The 17,610-nt window shown below is 31.0% G+C and overlaps 1 protein-coding gene across 3 annotated transcripts in view; it reads left to right on the forward strand.

Moving 5' to 3' along the window:
• The window catches only part of dnc (phosphodiesterase dunce), a 341,190-nt gene that overhangs the window by 74,760 nt on the left and 248,820 nt on the right, over positions 1–17,610 (forward strand). The window lies entirely within an intron of this gene.

Here is a 17,610-nt window from a genome sequence, read left to right on the forward strand (position 1 = left end):
GCTTAGTGATATTTAATTAAAAGGTTAATTTGGGTTTGAGATGAAAATTTAAACTTTTTAAAAATTCAATCACCATGTATGTAACAACAAACTACAAATTTACTTCCTCGTAGGAAATGGGTCTTCCATGAACATACAGTGACATTTTTTATTTCATTTCCCTTAGCTGAAATGGAAGTGTTTTAGTTTTTAAGGGTTGTTTTCTCGCTTCGAGTAATTTTTCAATCTGCGGGGTATCAAAGCCTGACTGTTCTCATTATTATAGCAAGAAACCATCAATAAATCTGTCGAAATTCCTCCGTTTCTACTACATACTTTTTGGATTTAGTGTGACTGCTATAAAACTGTATGAAAATTATTTCTGAAAGTTATTAATAAAGGGTTTTTCTTTTCAAACTAAGCGTTTTCTTGATAGACAGAACATGGATCAGCCTTACATTATCTATCTCCGACCTTGCTTAATTTACATGACAGGTTTAGGCTCTGGATTAGGATGGATTCTATTAAAATTCTTCCGTCCATGTAACCTGTAAGGCTATACAGTGTGATGATTTTTTTATATAAAAATAACTGAACAGATTCTATTCATATCTTGGTAATTTTTATTCATAAAATGTCATTGTTGGTAATCCTTGCATAAGAAATTCCTTTCAAAGGGCTCAATGCAAAATTATAAGGTTTTTCCTGATGATATTGAACTAGTTCAAGACGGTGGACATTTTACTGACCTGTTTCATTTTTCCAGGCAATTCAATGTCAAAAATTTAGCTTCAAAGTCGTTCAATTTGGCGACTTGCAATAATTAAATGCGCGTTTCGCTTCAGTTAATATTTTATTACTCTGTTTTGCCAACTATCACCGCAAAAATAGTATCACATCACTTAGAAATTTGATGGTACAGTAAATCAAACTTAAACTTAATTTAACGTTGGGGTTGAACATGCAATTGCAATTTGCCGAATGTTTTTGACATTTATCAATATTAAATAAGTTTGTTTTACGATATTTTTAGGATCTATGCTATCCATGAAATTTTGACATTTTGCCTATTTTTATTAATAATGATAATAAGAACTTTCTTTACATTGTGTATGAGTTCAAAGGCGAAAAAGTATACTGAGACACCTTGTATATTTGTCATTCGGCGTCCCAGACAATTTTCATATTCAAAACCGTATTTACTAGGGTCACGTTTTTTGAACATCAATTTTTTATAATGTTGAACATTTGAACTTTGACAGTACAAATACAATTTTGAACAGTAACAGACAAAATTGTAATTAATTTTAAATTTTTTCAGGTTCAGTAAAACTTGACTATTTTACTGAATTTCCACCATGTTCCACAACATTTTCACGTTTAAAATTATTATTTATTAGGATTACGTGACTGTTTTAAAGATTTTTCAACACAATTTTAACTTTGACAGTTTGACAGAGTTGAGCCCTGTCAGATGTCACATGTCAATAACCGGTTAATAACATGAACTTGCTTGATTCCAAAGCCAGTATGTTTTTAAAGATTGGTGTCATCTGCAACTTATTCTGACGTTATAAATGCATTAAGATTCTGTTTAAAAATGTAAAACAACAATAATAAAAATAAGGAAAAGTAAGGAATAATTTCAGTTTGAAAATGTATTTATTGTTAAAACAGTGCCAGTTGAGAGTTCTCATCATCATTAATGTCATCTGTCAAAAAGAATGTCGACGATGACGTAACAACACAATTTTCAATGGGAGATGCATATTTATGGTAATTCGGTGCAAACGAATGCACCCGGTGTTTGTCACTTGTAGTGACCGGATAAGTTTTTCAAGCACATTTTTGGAATCCTCATTAAATTTCCTATCCAATAACCTAAAGAAGCACTAAAAAAATTGGAATAAAGCAGGAGAAAAGCGCATCAATTCGTCCAAATTTTGAACTGTAAAAATTACGGTTAAGGAACAGTATGAAACAAAATGTTCTGTACAGCCTACTTGTAGTGATTGGATCACCTTTTTAAGCACATTTTTGGAATCCTCATTAAATTTCTTATTCAATAACCTTAAAAAACAATAAAAAAATCAGTGCAGTCAGGAAAGAGAGCGCTTTCAAAATTTGAACTGCATAAATGACGGTTGAAAGGACAGTCTGTGACAAAATGGTTTGTAAAACTCATTTGTAGTAACCGGATCATTTTTTTAAGCACGTTTTTGGAATTCCCATTAAATTTCCTAATAGATATTATGAAAAACACAAAAAAAAAATCGGTAAAATCAGGGTGGAAAGCGTTGTCGAAATTTGAACTAAAAAATGACGGTTTAAAGGATAGTCTGCGACAAAATGGTTTGTAAAGCCCATTTGTAGTAACCAGATCATTTTTTTAAGCCCAATTTTAAAATCCTCATTAAATTTCTTATTTCATAACCTAAAAAACACGGAACAAAATCGGTACAGTCAGGGAGGAAAGCGCCTTCAAAATTTGAACTGCATAAATGACGGTTGAAAAAACAGTCTGTGACAAAATGGTTTTCAAAACCCACTTGTGCCCACCAGATCACCTTTTCAAATACAATTTTGGATTCCTCATTAAATTTCTTATCCAACAAGCTAAAAAAAACAATGAACAAAAGGTGCACAATGGTCTGTAAAACTCATTTGTAGTAACCGGATCACGTTTTTAAGCGCATTTTTGGAATCCTCATTAAATTTGCTATTAGATATTATAAAAAACACCAAAAAAAATCGGTAAAGTCAAGTTGGAAAGCACTGTCAGAATTTGAACTGTAAAAATGACGGTTTAAAGGACAGTCTGCGACAAAATGGTCTGAAAAGCCCATTTTTAGTAACCGGATCATTTTTTGAAGTACATTTTTGGAATCCTCATTAAATTTCCTATTCAATAATCTAAAAAAACAATAAAAAAATCGGTGCAGTCAGGAAACGACTTTCAAAATTTGAACTGCATAAATGACGGTTGTAAAGACAGTCTGCGACAAAATGGTCTGTAAAACTCATTTGTAGTAACCGGATCACCTTCTCAAATACATTTTTGAAATCCTCCTTAAATTTCCTATCCAATAAACTAAAAAAAATTAAAAAATCGGTACAATCATGAAAAAAAAAGCGTTGTCAAAATTTCAACTTTAAAAATAAAGTACAACTTTTACCAAAAATCGTAAATACATATTTACATTAAAATATTTGGTTTATAACAATACGGTAAAACAGGGTGAAAGTTTCAATAGAAAATTGCAAAAAACAGTGTCTATGACACCCTGTATATTATATTTACGTCATTCAATTAAGCTTCGGTCCCTCTTTTCACCAATCATATTATAATCTGAAAGTTTTCACGTGACTGCGTTAATCGTACACAATAAAATGTCACGTGACAATTGTCAAATTTAAGTCTGTTTGGTCTGGAATAACCGAACACTACTATTATACAAGAAAAATTCCAAAGAAAAGTATTTTTTTACATTTAAATCACTAGAAGAACTGACATACCTCCAAGGTTTGTATAAATAGATAATTTTCTTTTATTACAATTTTCAAAACCATCCAAATCAATTCTACAAAATAATGTAATCGCACATTTCACAGCGATACCTACGTATTCGCTTCCAGTTAGCTTTTCTCTCCTCATAATTATAATAGACGAGAAACAATAACATCCTCTTCATATTAATAAATCACCTTTAGAAACGCGTATTTTGTCGTCTCATTTAACAGCAAACAGCATTGCTTCTATGGTTTTCTCGTAAAGCTTCAGTGCCACTGTATTATAGAATCATTCAATTGGACATAACTTAATAATGTCTCTTTAAGCAAACATTATGGGAGACAGTTTGCGTGAGAGGAAATTTGACTTGGAAAACACGAAGAACAGATTAGAATTTATATTTAGCATAATATATTGCTTGGAGACAGTGTAGGGTTTATCTTTCCCTTGCATAAGCATGAAACAGCGAGATAACTTAAAAATATCCTCTGAAATTTGGATTTTATGTTTGGGGATAAACCAAGAGTTTCATAAACAAGAAATTATTTTGGAAGGTAAGTAATTTAGACTGTCTTACACCCAAAGTGTGATATTTTTAATGAAGGTACTAAATTTCTACCCCAAGCAGAAATGGGTCATAATCTTGATAAATGAAACATGTGTCGCACCCTTTCTAAATAGCTTTTGCCTTTTTGGGACACTTAATTCAAAAGAAACCATTATTTCACATTCCAAAGTACTTAAATTTGCCTAAAAAAAATATTATTTCCATTTGAATTGAGTACAGTTTATTGCAATAAATATAATAATTAAATTGACAATTTTAGACCGTAACTTAAAGTAAATTCAAAGTCAAAAATTTGTCTTTATTGTTAAATAATTGGTTATTTGACGATTTCACAATAAACACTATTTAGAGGAAACAAAAAGGAGCAAAAGAGTATTGTGTCATCATGAAACTGCTAAAATAACCGAGTTCTGAACTGCTTAAATTGAAACTGATTAATTCAAAAAGCAACATAGTTTAATTTATCTTTATTGCTAAACAACTTGGTTAATTGACATTTTTACTTTCAATATTATTTAAAGGGAAGAAAAATGCTTGAAGAGCTAGAAATAAATATATTGTGTCATCATGAAACTGTCAAATTAACCGAGTTCTGGACTGTTCAAATGGAAACTGACAAAGTCAAACAGCAACACAGTCCAAGTGGTCCTTATTGGTAAATAACTTGGTTAGTTGACATTTCCACTTTCAATATTATTTAAAGGGAAGAAAAATGATTTAGGAGCTATAAAGAATTATATTGTGTCATCATGAAAATGTCAAAATAACCGAGTTCTGGACTGTTCAAATGGAAACTGGCAAGGTAAAACAGCACACAGTCCAAGTGGCCCTTATTAGTAAATAACTTGGTTAATTGACATTTCCACTTTCAATATTATTTAAAGGGAAGAAAAATGATTTAGGAGCTATAAAGAATTATATTGTGTCATCATGAAAATGTCAAAATAACCGAGTTCTGGACTGTTCAAATGGAAACTGGCAAGGTAAAACAGCAACACAGTCCAAGTGGCCCTTATTAGTAAATAACTTGGTTAATTGACATTTCCACTTTCAATATTATTTAAAGGGAAGAAAAATGATTTAGGAGCTATAAAGAATTATATTGTGTCATCATAAAAATGTCAAAATAACCGACTTCTGGACTGTTCACATGGAAACTGACAAAGTCAAACAGCAACACAGTCCAAGTTGTTCTTATTGGTAAATAACTTGGTTAACTGACATTTCCACTTTCAATATTATTTAAAGGGAAGAAAAATGATTTAGGAGCTATAAAGAATTATATTGTGTCATCATGAAAATGTCAAAATAACCGAGTTCTGGACTGTTCAAATGGAAACTGACAAAGTCAAACAGAAACACAGTCCAAGTTCAATATTATTTAAAGGGAAGAAAAATAAGCTTTAAGAGCTACAAAGTGGTATATTTTGTGTCATCAAGAAACTGTCAAAATTGTTATTCACGTTTTTGTAAACAAATTAATTATTATACATTTGATCTTCCTTCCTTCCTTTAGATTATTTAAATATGCAGTCAACCCTAACCATGTTGTAATAAAACGGGATTCCTTTCAAAAAATAATTTCCAAAGGTTTTAATCCTTTGTGCATATTTTATAGGAAATCCTAAGCCGGTAGCTGTTATGTTAATACACCTTTCATTAATTAATGACGTACTTTCTAGAAAAAGAAATTCTTATTACCGAGATACTAAATTATTCTAGAGTTTTTATTTTAAACAAATTTTAGTTTAGAATAATTAAGGAAATTTATGCAGTTTGGAAACAAATTGTGAAACTGCCACCAGTCTAAGCTATATACTGACAAAACTTTTTCCATGAATTTGGTGGATATTTGGTGAAAGTTGCGCAAACCAATCAAATTTTACCAGAATCAAAAAAAGGCTAAAAACAAAAACAGTTATGTCGCCAAAGGGAATTAAATTCCCCAACAGCAATGAAATGGAGCACAATCAAGTGAGAGTGGCATTTAAAATCAGGATTTGTCTGGAAAACGTATCTTTTATCAGTTTCGGCTATATTTAGCCGACGGTTAAAAGCAATTTGAAATGCAAAGAAATAAAAGTGAGTGTAAATTAATGGTCGCGATAGCGTTCAGTTAATTAGCGTTTCCATTCCCACTGTCCGAGTATTGGAAAATGGTAAATTTTGCTCCAGTTGCTTTACTTATAAACCTGAAAATTACGAATTAAAAGTTTTTCCATTGTTGCATTCGTGTGACTATTAACTAACAACAAACTTAATCAGGTCGCGGTTAATTTTTTATGGAAAACTGCGGAATAACTTTGCGTTAATTAATGGAAAGACTGGTTAGTGGAAAACTTGTGCAAGACCCTATCTCGCCTTGGGGGCAGCCTCCAGGAATATTAATGGTGTTTTAGGACCAGTTTTCTACTTGGTATGCGTGGCTTTTTCAGGAACAACATGACTCCCACAATTTATACGGTAACGGTAATTGACCGTGAAATTTTGGTATCTTTTGTAACCAGAAAAGGTCCGTAAAAGTAGGACTTTATTGAGTCTCTTCCATTTCAAACCCTTTTAAAGACAGATAGCATTTTATTACCCTTAAGGTCAGTTTGAGTTTGTTATACAGGGTGCCAACAAATTCATGTGTAAAGTTTGGCAAAATTGCGCAGTTTGGAGTTTGGTAATCGCATTCAGATTTTCAAAATTTCTATTACTTTCGGAGATATTCGAAAAAAACGACATTTTGAATTTTTATTTTTTTTTTGATGAGATAACTGATTGTCATCAACATGTCATAGTCATTTGTCAAAAACGTATTTAATATCCGACGTTTTGGTTTTTGGTTATCATCTTCAACTTTAATTTTTTTATAAACGCTATTTTAAAATTTTCAATTTTCTATGATTCTATTTTATTACTAGGAATATTACACAAGTTTTTGCTTGAAATTTGACCTTAAAAGGGTAATTTTTAAATTCTTCCAATTTTACAAATGGAAATTTTGTTGCTAAATTTACTGGAATAATCATCCAGGTAATTTTCTAAAAATTTTTATTGGCCAAAACCAAATTTTAGTAATTTGAATTCACTAGAATCTACCTGATAATATTCCAGAAGTTTTTTTATTGAAAATTTGATCTTGAACAACTAATTTCAGTATTCTATCAATTCTACAAATATCAATTTAGTTTTCAAAAAGCTACTGATTTTAGAAATGTTAACTGAAAATCTCAATTTTTGGTAGATTGAGAGATGAACTTTCTACGGATACTTTCAAATGTTTTAATGGCATTTTTGAAATCTTTAGTACCTGTCAAGGGTTTTCAGTTTGGGTTTCAGAAACTTGAGTTTTTTGTCGCCAAAACAGTTCGCCAAAACTAAGTTGGTCGTGTTTGAATTTTGACAACCGATAACACAGTTAATTTGACAGTTAAACAGTTTACATTTTGACAGGTTGTCAATCATTCTGCCTTCGTTTAGTACCTGTCAACGGTTTTCAGTTCGGTTGTCAGAAACTTAAATTTTTTGTCGTCAAAACAGTGGTTAGTCTAAGTTGGACGTGTTTGAACTTTGACAACCGATAATTCAGTTAATCAAACAGTTAGACGGTTGAATTTTTTTACAGGTTGTTTATCATTCTATCCTGGTTTAGTACCTGTCAAAGATTTTCAGTTCGGATGTCACAAACTTCAGTTTTTTTTTGTCAAAACTTTGGATACAGTCTAAGTTTTAAGGAAATCAACTTTGACAACTGACCACTCAGCTAATTTGACAGTTAGACTGTCCAATTTTTGGCAGGTTGTCAATAATTTTGTCCTTGTTTAGTACCTGTCAAGTGCTTTCGGTACGGTTTCGGTTTTTTCTCGTCAAACAGTGATTAGTCTAAGTTGGACGTGTTTGAACTTTGACAACCGATAACACAGTCAATCAAACAGTTAGACGGTTAAAAAATTTTACAGGTTATTAATCATTCTGTCCTGGTTTAGTACCTGTCAAGGATTTTCAGTTCAGTTTCAGTCACAAACTTCAGTTTTTTTTGTCAAAACTTTGGATACAGTCTAAGTTTTAAGGAATTGAATTTTGACAACTGATCACTCAGTTAATTTGACAGTTAGACGGTTCAAACATTGACGGGTTTAAAAGTCACTTGTGTCGCAAATTTCACATTCATGAGTAATACCTATCATTACATGCTAGCTGAATAATATATTATTACTAGTAAAATGTTGAACTTCCGTTTGATTTATTAACTAAAATTGATTTTTTTATTTCAGGTAAGCTTTCAACAAATCCACTCGAGGAAGTAAGTTTAGAAGGTATAATAAATTGAACAGAATATTGAGATCAAAATACCTTTTCTCAGGTCAAGTCTATCAAAGCTTTTAATAAAATTCCTTCCATTTATTATAGTAATCTGTAACCGGTTCAATAGATCTGCACTCTCCTAAATCAATCACTCTTCCAGCATTTTATAGATTATAGTTCTCAAAATAAGTCCAATAAATTGAGTCAAAATCAATCACATTCTGTCAATTAACAAATTTGGCAAAACTTTGATATTTACTGAAAACTCCAGCTTAATTGTGAACAAACTTCTAATCGTTTTAATCAATTTCCCACAAACCTAATTTATCCGCACAGATTATCCGCATCCCGAAGAGCCGGGGATTTTGCGGAAAAACTCTGAAATCGGTTTAATTTTAATTTATTCGCAACTCTTTTGAGGCGTTTTGTAAATTAGAGACAGAATAGGCGGACGTTTGTCAAATTTGTCCCGCTTTAGATCTTTTACAACTGCTGAAATTGGTGGGCAAAAGTAAATTAAATTAGATGTGCGGTATTGTTTTGCTTTTTAAAACTAATGAAGGTTTTAATTAGGTTATGGTGACAGTTATTTCTGGACAGTGAATTTATTGAATTTATAACATTTTTTGGACTTTGCCAAATGAAAATTCAGTTTGAACGTCACGTGATGAACTGACTACTGAACTACTTCTGAGATTATTTTCCAACATCGTGCTGATGCGAATTACATTTCTCTTTGCAGTTTTCCACTCATTCGTGTTGTTCCTATTTATCGTTTACAGCCAGTTAAAGCCGATTTAGGAAGTTTTCCTATTTGTTATAGCATGGTTTTCCGGACTGAAAATGCTAATAAATTCTGCTAGAAACAATAAATCTATAAAGCAACTAGTGTAAAATTTCAAGAAGAAATTTAAATCAAATAACAAAGTACATTCATAAATTCTCATATATTTGATAAAGCTGCTATATTATTAATTTAATTTTCATTAGCATTGAACTTTATATTTTATGATGGTGATATTTCGAATTGAGTATGGAAAGTAAATTTGCATTACGCTCTTTAATAAATTTGGAATGAATCATATAATTTCCGATATTAATTTTTGACTCTATTGTCGTATAACAGTGATTAACAAAATTATATCATCAAATATTATATAATGACAATTGATGAATTAATACAGAAACTGTAATGGATTTATAAGTTAGCCTTGTATTTGTTTTTAATACTTTTTGACTTAAAAATTATTCCTTTTTTTCTCCTTCAGTCGATCCAGTCATTTTAATTTAAAAAATTACAACTTTAACGAGTTTTGGTAAGTTTGTGTGAAATTAGTTCTTATAAAAGTACTTAATTACGTATTATTACGTTGTGTTTCTGGCTAAACTGAGACTATAACCGAAAAGTAATTGCCGTGCAAGTTAATTCACAAATTTCCTAAAATTGGTCAGAAAGCTACCAAAATTTTGCTCTGTTGCTAAATCGACCGTTTTTCTAATTTATGAACAAAATTTTGCATCGTGGCCAAATTCACTATTTTTATAATTTGTTATAAAATGTTCTGCAATATTATCAAATCGATCATTTTCTAATTTACAAAAATATTTTTTGTAGTGTTCCCAAATTGACCATTCTCCTAATTTACTAACACCATTATGTAACGTTGCCAAAGTTCTTAATTTGTGATCAAATTCTTGCAGTGCTCCAAAATAAATAGATTTTTTTAGTTTTCCATAAAATTTGTCCAATTGATAATTTTCCCAAGTTTCTTATCAATTTTTTGCAATATTGTCAAATTGTCCATTTTTCTTATAAAATTTTTTAAAATTCGGTCAAATTGAGAATTTTTCCTATTTCTCTTAATTTTATATCAAACTTTAGCAATGTTAGTAACTGGACCATTTTTTAGTTAATTATTGATTTTTTCAATGTTGCCAAATTGATCATTCTCATCGTCTCTCATTCATCACATTCTTGCAGTGCTCACAAATTGGCATTTTTTTAAATTTACGACCAAATTGTTTTAATATAGCCAAATGACAATTCTTATACTTTTAAAAAAAATTTTGCTCTTTCTGTCAGATTTCTTCAATTCTGTCAGATTGACCCTTTTCCTAATTGTCGAACAACATTTTACAACGTTGCCAAATTTACTATTTTTCTTATTGACGAACAAAATTTTGCCACGACCAAATTTTTGCAGTGGTGCAAAATAGACCATTCTCCTAACTTTTGTAACCTTGTCATATTGACCATATTCCTAATTTGAAGATTACTGGACAGAAGAGTTTATTTTTTGTTTCTATTATTAGAACCATAATAGCAATATATTTGATTTGAAAATGTAAAAACAAAATTTTTACCTATTATTTATTATTTGTTTAAGTGGACAGCAGGGCCCTCTATGTTCAAAAGTGATACTTTCTAATTCACTCTCCCTTATTGATTTCTTAGTTTCTTTCCCTAAATCAATTTTTTGCTGTAGGTAGACGGTAGTGTCCTCTGTGCTCAAAACAGTTAATTTAAGCTCGTTCGGTTTTAATGATTTTTGTGTTTTCTTTCCCAGCTTGAAATCAATATTATAGAAGCTCCCTCTTTGGAGAAAACTGCTAAACTGTGAAAAACATCGATATCTATTGGGTAAAATATAAAAATGAATGTTCGTTAGCTTGACAATTTCTTTGTTAGATGGCGCAGCACATTGCAAGTTTTATTATTATATTTTGTTATGTTGTGTATGTTACGTCATACACCAAGTTAAGACAAAGATAAAAGGAATATTAATTTGCATATTTGAGATTTATCAGAATGTAAAGTTTATACTTTAATTCTAATCTACTAACATCTTATTGAATTGCCAAAGTGACTGCAGAATTTTTGATTTTCAAGTTATAATTACATTTTAAAAAAACTGTAATAAATAGATCACGTATAAAATTTATAAAAATCTTATTAAATATGGACACAAAAAGAGTGACTAGAACTAGACATAAACTAGTAAAATATGGTATTTGTCTGACTGAATGCTTTAGTAACCAAAATTAGCATACAAACATTATAATATTTAGATGGGACACTTCTAATTACCATACTGATTTATCTGCTGCTGTCCTATCTACCAGCTCTGTGGTTTTATCTGTGTCATGTCTATGGATTCCTGAATTTCCACCTAAATTTCTCGATTTTCCTCGGACAGGAATCGTTGCGAGCCAATGGCAAGGAATGGAAAAGAGGATTTTAGGAAGAAAATGGCCGAATGCAAATGATATGGAAGGGTTCGGTGTTTTTGTAGTGTCCTCAGGCTTTAGAAAACAGACATCCTATTTGTTCCTTTTATAGTATGAGGATTTGAATTTCATTAGGTTGTATTTTTTTTAAAGAAATTTAAATTTAAATTGCTCTTATCCCAGACAGCAAAATATTTAATATGAAAAACGAATGTAAAGCAGGAGATTTTTTTTGAAATAAATTATTCACGATACAAATCCGAGTTTCTTTAAGGATGCGGTTTGCACGGAATTCAAAATCGGTCCTTTCATGTACATACAGATGAGCCACTTTTTGCGTCACATCCGCGTCAGACACAGTTCTGACTGGTCGATATCGGCCTGTTGCGGTCATGGACGTGCTGGGTTCGTCTTTATCTTAGTAGTTATATTTGGAAACTGAATCCCTTTGTTATTGGAAAGGCCTTTCTTTATAGTCCTCAGGGAAATATAGGATTTTATTAAAGGGTATTTTGCAAGAAAGTTTATGAAAGCAATACCCACTTAAAACCAGGGATGAAAATGGTATAATGTTTGCTTTTCATAACTTGCCAGCTTATGACACACATTTATTTATTTTTCTTGAATTTAGGTTTGTTTTATATAATTTTTGTTTGTTTCCATTAAACACTACTTTGTCCCTTAATGGGTATTATTAAAAGGTATTTTGGACGAAAGCAATGTGAGATATTGATTATGAAAACAATACCCACTTATAACCAGGGATGAAAATGGTAGGTAGAATGTGTGCTTTTCATTACTTGTCAGCTTATGACACACATTTATTTATTTTTCTTGTATTTAGGATTGTTTTATATAATTTTGTAGTAAACTATGTTTCCATTAAACACTACTTTGTCTCTTTCAATGGGTTTTATTGAAAGGTATTTTGGACGAAAGCAATGTGACCTATTGATTATGAAAACAATACCCACTTAAAACCAGGGATGAAAAGGTATAATATTTGCTTTTCATACCTTGCCAGCGTATGACACACATTTATTTATTTTTTTTGTAAATGCTCTTGTAACTAGGATTTTTTTATATAATTTTGTTGAAACTTGTCGTAAAAAACATGTTTCTATTAAACACTACTGTCCCTTAATGGGTTTGTCTAATTTTGTACTCTAATTAATTATACGCAATCGCACAAAGTTTGTTTCATTAATCTGCCTGTAAATCACAATACATTTCACTGGATTTGCAGCATTTCCTGTTTCAGTTCGGTCACACTTGCTGCGCAAATTTATAGCAATTTGTTCAGCTTACCAAACTTTCATATTTTATGTTTTATAATATTATGTACAAATAGTAGTATTTCAAAAAATAATACAAACTAAGTAGAGATAATTTTTTAAAACATTTTTGTAATGGTTTACTATGTAACTTTAATCGATAAATTATTATGGGATAAAAGCAATATTCAACCAAAACTTGACAGCATTTACTTTCAAGCTCATAACAATGGAACGATGTCGCATACCGTAAATGATTTATTATTTTTGTTGTGTTTTGGCCACCGTTTACATAAACATTCATGTCTCTTCTAGAATGTCAGATTATAAATTGAGATTTTAGGTCAAACCATCCGGCAAAGTTACATTCCAAATGTCTTGTTCAGACAAAATCTGAAATTTAAACATACTGTATTACACTGAAATAAAAAATGGTTGGTTATTACATACTTTAGTTGAAAAAAACTTGGCCTTTAAACTAATTCCCTAACCATTAACTTTAAAAGTCCCTTGGAGATATTAAGACTGACATTTACTGCCTTTTTATAGCAGCACTATCCTTGTAAGTTCTGCAAATAGTAATCTAGAAAATGAGGTCAGCGCTGACACAAAACGCAATTTTATCGGGGCATCTGCAAGGCAATTGTTGCCTAAAAGTTCCTCATTTGCGAAAAAAAAAGTCGAATTGTAGCTGACCCAGGTTTTTTAAATTTCTCTCGCCGAAATAAATGGCCCAACTTTTTGCTGCCTAAACAGGAAAGTCATTGTCTCCCTGCTAGTGAGTCTGGACGTGTAATTTGTCTTTTCCTCTTGTCAGCTGTATCTATCATTTTGAAAAATTTGACATAGAGTTAATTATTTATTTGTTGTCTCGTCTAATTACATTTTTGAGATGGATTGCCTTGTTTTCTGCTTGGAAAATGACAATTAGTTTAATGGAGAATGTGTTTAAGAGTTACCAAAGACAGAAGACACTTTAAGGATAAGTTAAGCTGTCTAATTACAGAATCATGTAGTTTTTTTAAATCTCATAAATTTATGGTAAAACAGTGTTTCTTAAACTGTGTTTAACGGAACCATTGACGGTTACTAGAAGGTTCTAGGTAGATGAATTTGTTTTTATCTTGTAAGAAACGCTTGATTTCTGGTATACATATATTGAAACTACAATGTTTTTTGGTTTTAGCAGCTTTTTGAATGTTTTTTTTTTTTGTTGCTAAGGGTTTTAAGGTAGTTGCAAAGGTATTCCACCAACATTAGAGAGAATCATGTTTAGTTAACTGTGTAAACCTGATTTTTAAACATTTTTACATTACATTATAAACCAGTTAATTAACTTTGAATGCAATTCATGTTAATAAGTCTTAATTTAGCTTATCACAACTGGTAAATCTCATTAACTTAGAAGTTTATTTTAAGCACATCTTATTTTTTAGATTAGATATTTAACTAAATTTTTAGGCATAGAAACATGTAAATTTAACCAAATTAAGGTCGGTTGTATAAGCTATATTTAAACATCAATTTAGAAAGGTTGGAGTTGACTTTTCTGAGGTTTTTGAAGTTTGTCAGCTTTGTGGACCTCAGTCAGTGTTAATTTTTGGCTAAACTGAGCCTTAACATAGCTCCAGGAGTTAACAAAAGTTGATTAAATTAAGCCTTAAACCGATGTAATTCTGATCATTGTTTGTTACAATGGTAAATCCTGTTAAAACATGTGATAAATTTTTCAAGGTAAATTGGACTTTATTGATCTAAATTTTCTAAAACATTTTCTCTGATTATTTTATGCACTCAATTTAAACATATAAAACTAAGTTGAAATTTGTTTGTTTTTCCAGTAAGTTACATTATAAGACATTCAGTTATTTATATCAGATTTCTTTGTTTTTCGTGTTAATAATTAATATACGAATTGCAATGCTTTAAACTAACTAAACCATTAAAACTTAGCAGGAGTATTCTTCAAATACATCAGTTATTTAAAAGATGAATATTTTTCTTGCATAAATATAAAGTTATTTTGGATTTAAAGCAGACTAATATAAGGAATATAATCGAAAGTTTGTTAAAGTAATAAAACCGTTTAAAAATGTCTAGACTTGAATTTTTTTTATGTGTATGAACTCTCTAATATATGAAAGAAAGGTCACAGAACTCTTACGTAATAATATCTCCTGGAAATCCTAGCTGGAAAACAAATTGCTTGGATTAAATTGACAAATGAAGAATCCGGTTCGTCCGATAAATTTCCGGAAGTTAATACATTTTCCGTTTTGCGAGCGGTAGGTGTGACTGTTTCCACAATGGAAAAGTCAAGCTTAACCTTGGCCTAAGTGTTAAAGGGAAAATGGGGATTGGTGGTTGTAGTGACCGCGAATCACGCGAACTTATCACACAATAATTGATTAAGCCACCCCAAAATCGATTTTGGATGCATGTGTACAGAAGTTTTAACCCAAGCAAATCACGATTTCCATCTTTAGATTAAATATTCCGTTACATTATAAAGTCCCTTTCGTATCTGGAATTAATATTCTCCTAGTCACCTTTCCCAGCTTTAATACCACGATTTTCTGATTTGGGTTTTAAGGCCTAGAAGTTAGCATCAAACCTGGATCAGCTCCTCTTAATCTGGGTGAAAGCAAATCGAAGTATTTTTCACATAGATATTATTTCCTTGAAATATTAAACCGAAACTTCAATTCAAATATTTTATACAAACAGAAAAGGGGATTTAACCCTGTCTGTATATCAACTCAAGTATTTTAATTAACTTTTGGGGCAATGTAAAAATACAGATTTTCAGCCTACGTAAATCCTTTCGGGCCTGCCCTTTACACCCTCCGTTTAATTTAACTGAACCATATCTGTATTTTGTTGATAATTTATTAAAGGTAACCGAAGATGATGTTTCCATTTAATTTCCTTTTATACGGCATTGTTGGTAAGGTTTTTAAAATGTTGGTTAAGCAACAGTTAATTAGCGTAGTTTAGGTGAGAAAATTGGTTGTGAATATTTTCTTAAATAATGTAAATATAAAGCAATGAATATGTTCAATTTTAAGAATTTTTTCGTTTATTTTGTTAATTATATTGAACAAAGACAAACTGAATTATACTCATTTGTACGAATTGTCATGCATGTCAAGCTTGTATGGCTTTATGTAGGTCGAGGAATGTAAAATTGGGTCAGTAACACAGATTTACACGACCAATCTGCTATAGATGCAGATACAATTTTCAGTCAGTAAAATGTACTTTAGATGTTAATGCAACGTAATGTCCGCGTTTACCTCGTTTTAAAGGGGGTGTAAACCTCCTCAAGTCGTTCTGAACATTTTTGGTATCCTGAAAAATGTCCGTAACTCTAGCAGTTTTCAAAATATATAACTTTTTTCTTTTTCTTTTGGAAATTGCATTAAAATTTTGAAAATTTTGTATTTCCGCCATTTTTTGGATTTCAACGACTGTAAAAATCTCAAAACGTTTGTCTTAATGTGCTCTATTACATCGTGATAACCGCAACACGATTGAACATATACAGGATGTTCAAAATATAAAAAGAAGAAGAGTTAAATTTGAAACTAACACTCAGTTGTGACTGCGTTTACCCCGTTTTAAAGAGGTGTGAAGTCGTTCTGAACATTTCTGGTATCCTGAAAAATGTCCGTAACTCTAGCCGTTTTTGAAATATATAACTTTTTTTTTTTTGAAATTGCACAAAAATTTCATATCTCCGCCATTTTTGAGATATGACGTTTTGAACGTTGGTCTTAATCTGCTCTATCGTGATAACTGCAACACGATTGAGCATATACAGGATGTTAAAAAATCAAAAAGAAAAATGATAAAATTTGAAACTAACGCTCAGCCAGTTGTAACTGCGTTTACCCCGTTTTGAGGTGGTGTAAACCTCCTCAAGTCGTTCTGAACATTTTTTGTAGTCGTTTTCAAAATATACAACTTTTTTTTTTTTGAAAATTGAGCCAAAATTTTTAAAATTCCCTATCTCCACTATTTTTGAAATTTCAACGATTGTAAAAATCTCGGAACGTTGATCTTTATCTGCTCTATCACATCGTGAAAACCGCAAGACTATTGAAAATATACAGGATGTTCACAATATAAAAAGAACAGTTAAATTTGAAACTAACACTCAACCAGTTGTGACCGCGTTTACCCCGTTTTAAGGAGGTGTAAACCTAATCCACTGGGTGCAAAAAGTCATTCTAAATATTTTAGATCTGTTGCAAAATTTCTGTAATTAACTGTTTCTGAGATATTAAAATTTTTTTTTTTTTTTTTTTGAAAATTGCATGAAATATTTGGAAATGTTGTATCTCCGCCACTTTTAAGGTTTCAGCGACTATAAAAAGCTCAAAATATTTGTCTTAAACTGCTCTTTCACTTTGTACTAACCGCAACACGATTGAAGATCTACAGGGTGTTTAAAAAGGCAATAAAAGCAGTTAAATTTGAAACTAGCACTTAGCCAGTGTGCGTTTAAGAGGCTGGAAAATAAATCCACTGGGTGCAGAAGTCATTCCAAACATTTTTGGCCGCGTGCAAAATATTCGTAACTCTAACCATTTCCGAGATATTTGCTTTTTTACTGTTCTGAAAAAATTATCAATAATTTTGAAAATGTTGTATTTTTGCTCTTATGTTTGCTCGAACTGCTCCTTTACCTCGTGTTAATCGCACAACACGATCAAACATATACAGGGTGTTCAAAAAACAAAAACAGTTAAATT

Source organism: Ips typographus, linkage group LG8 (genome assembly GCF_016097725.1).
Source record: "Ips typographus isolate SLU linkage group LG8, UJ_Ityp_2.0, whole genome shotgun sequence".
Lineage (NCBI taxonomy): Eukaryota > Metazoa > Arthropoda > Insecta > Coleoptera > Curculionidae > Ips > Ips typographus.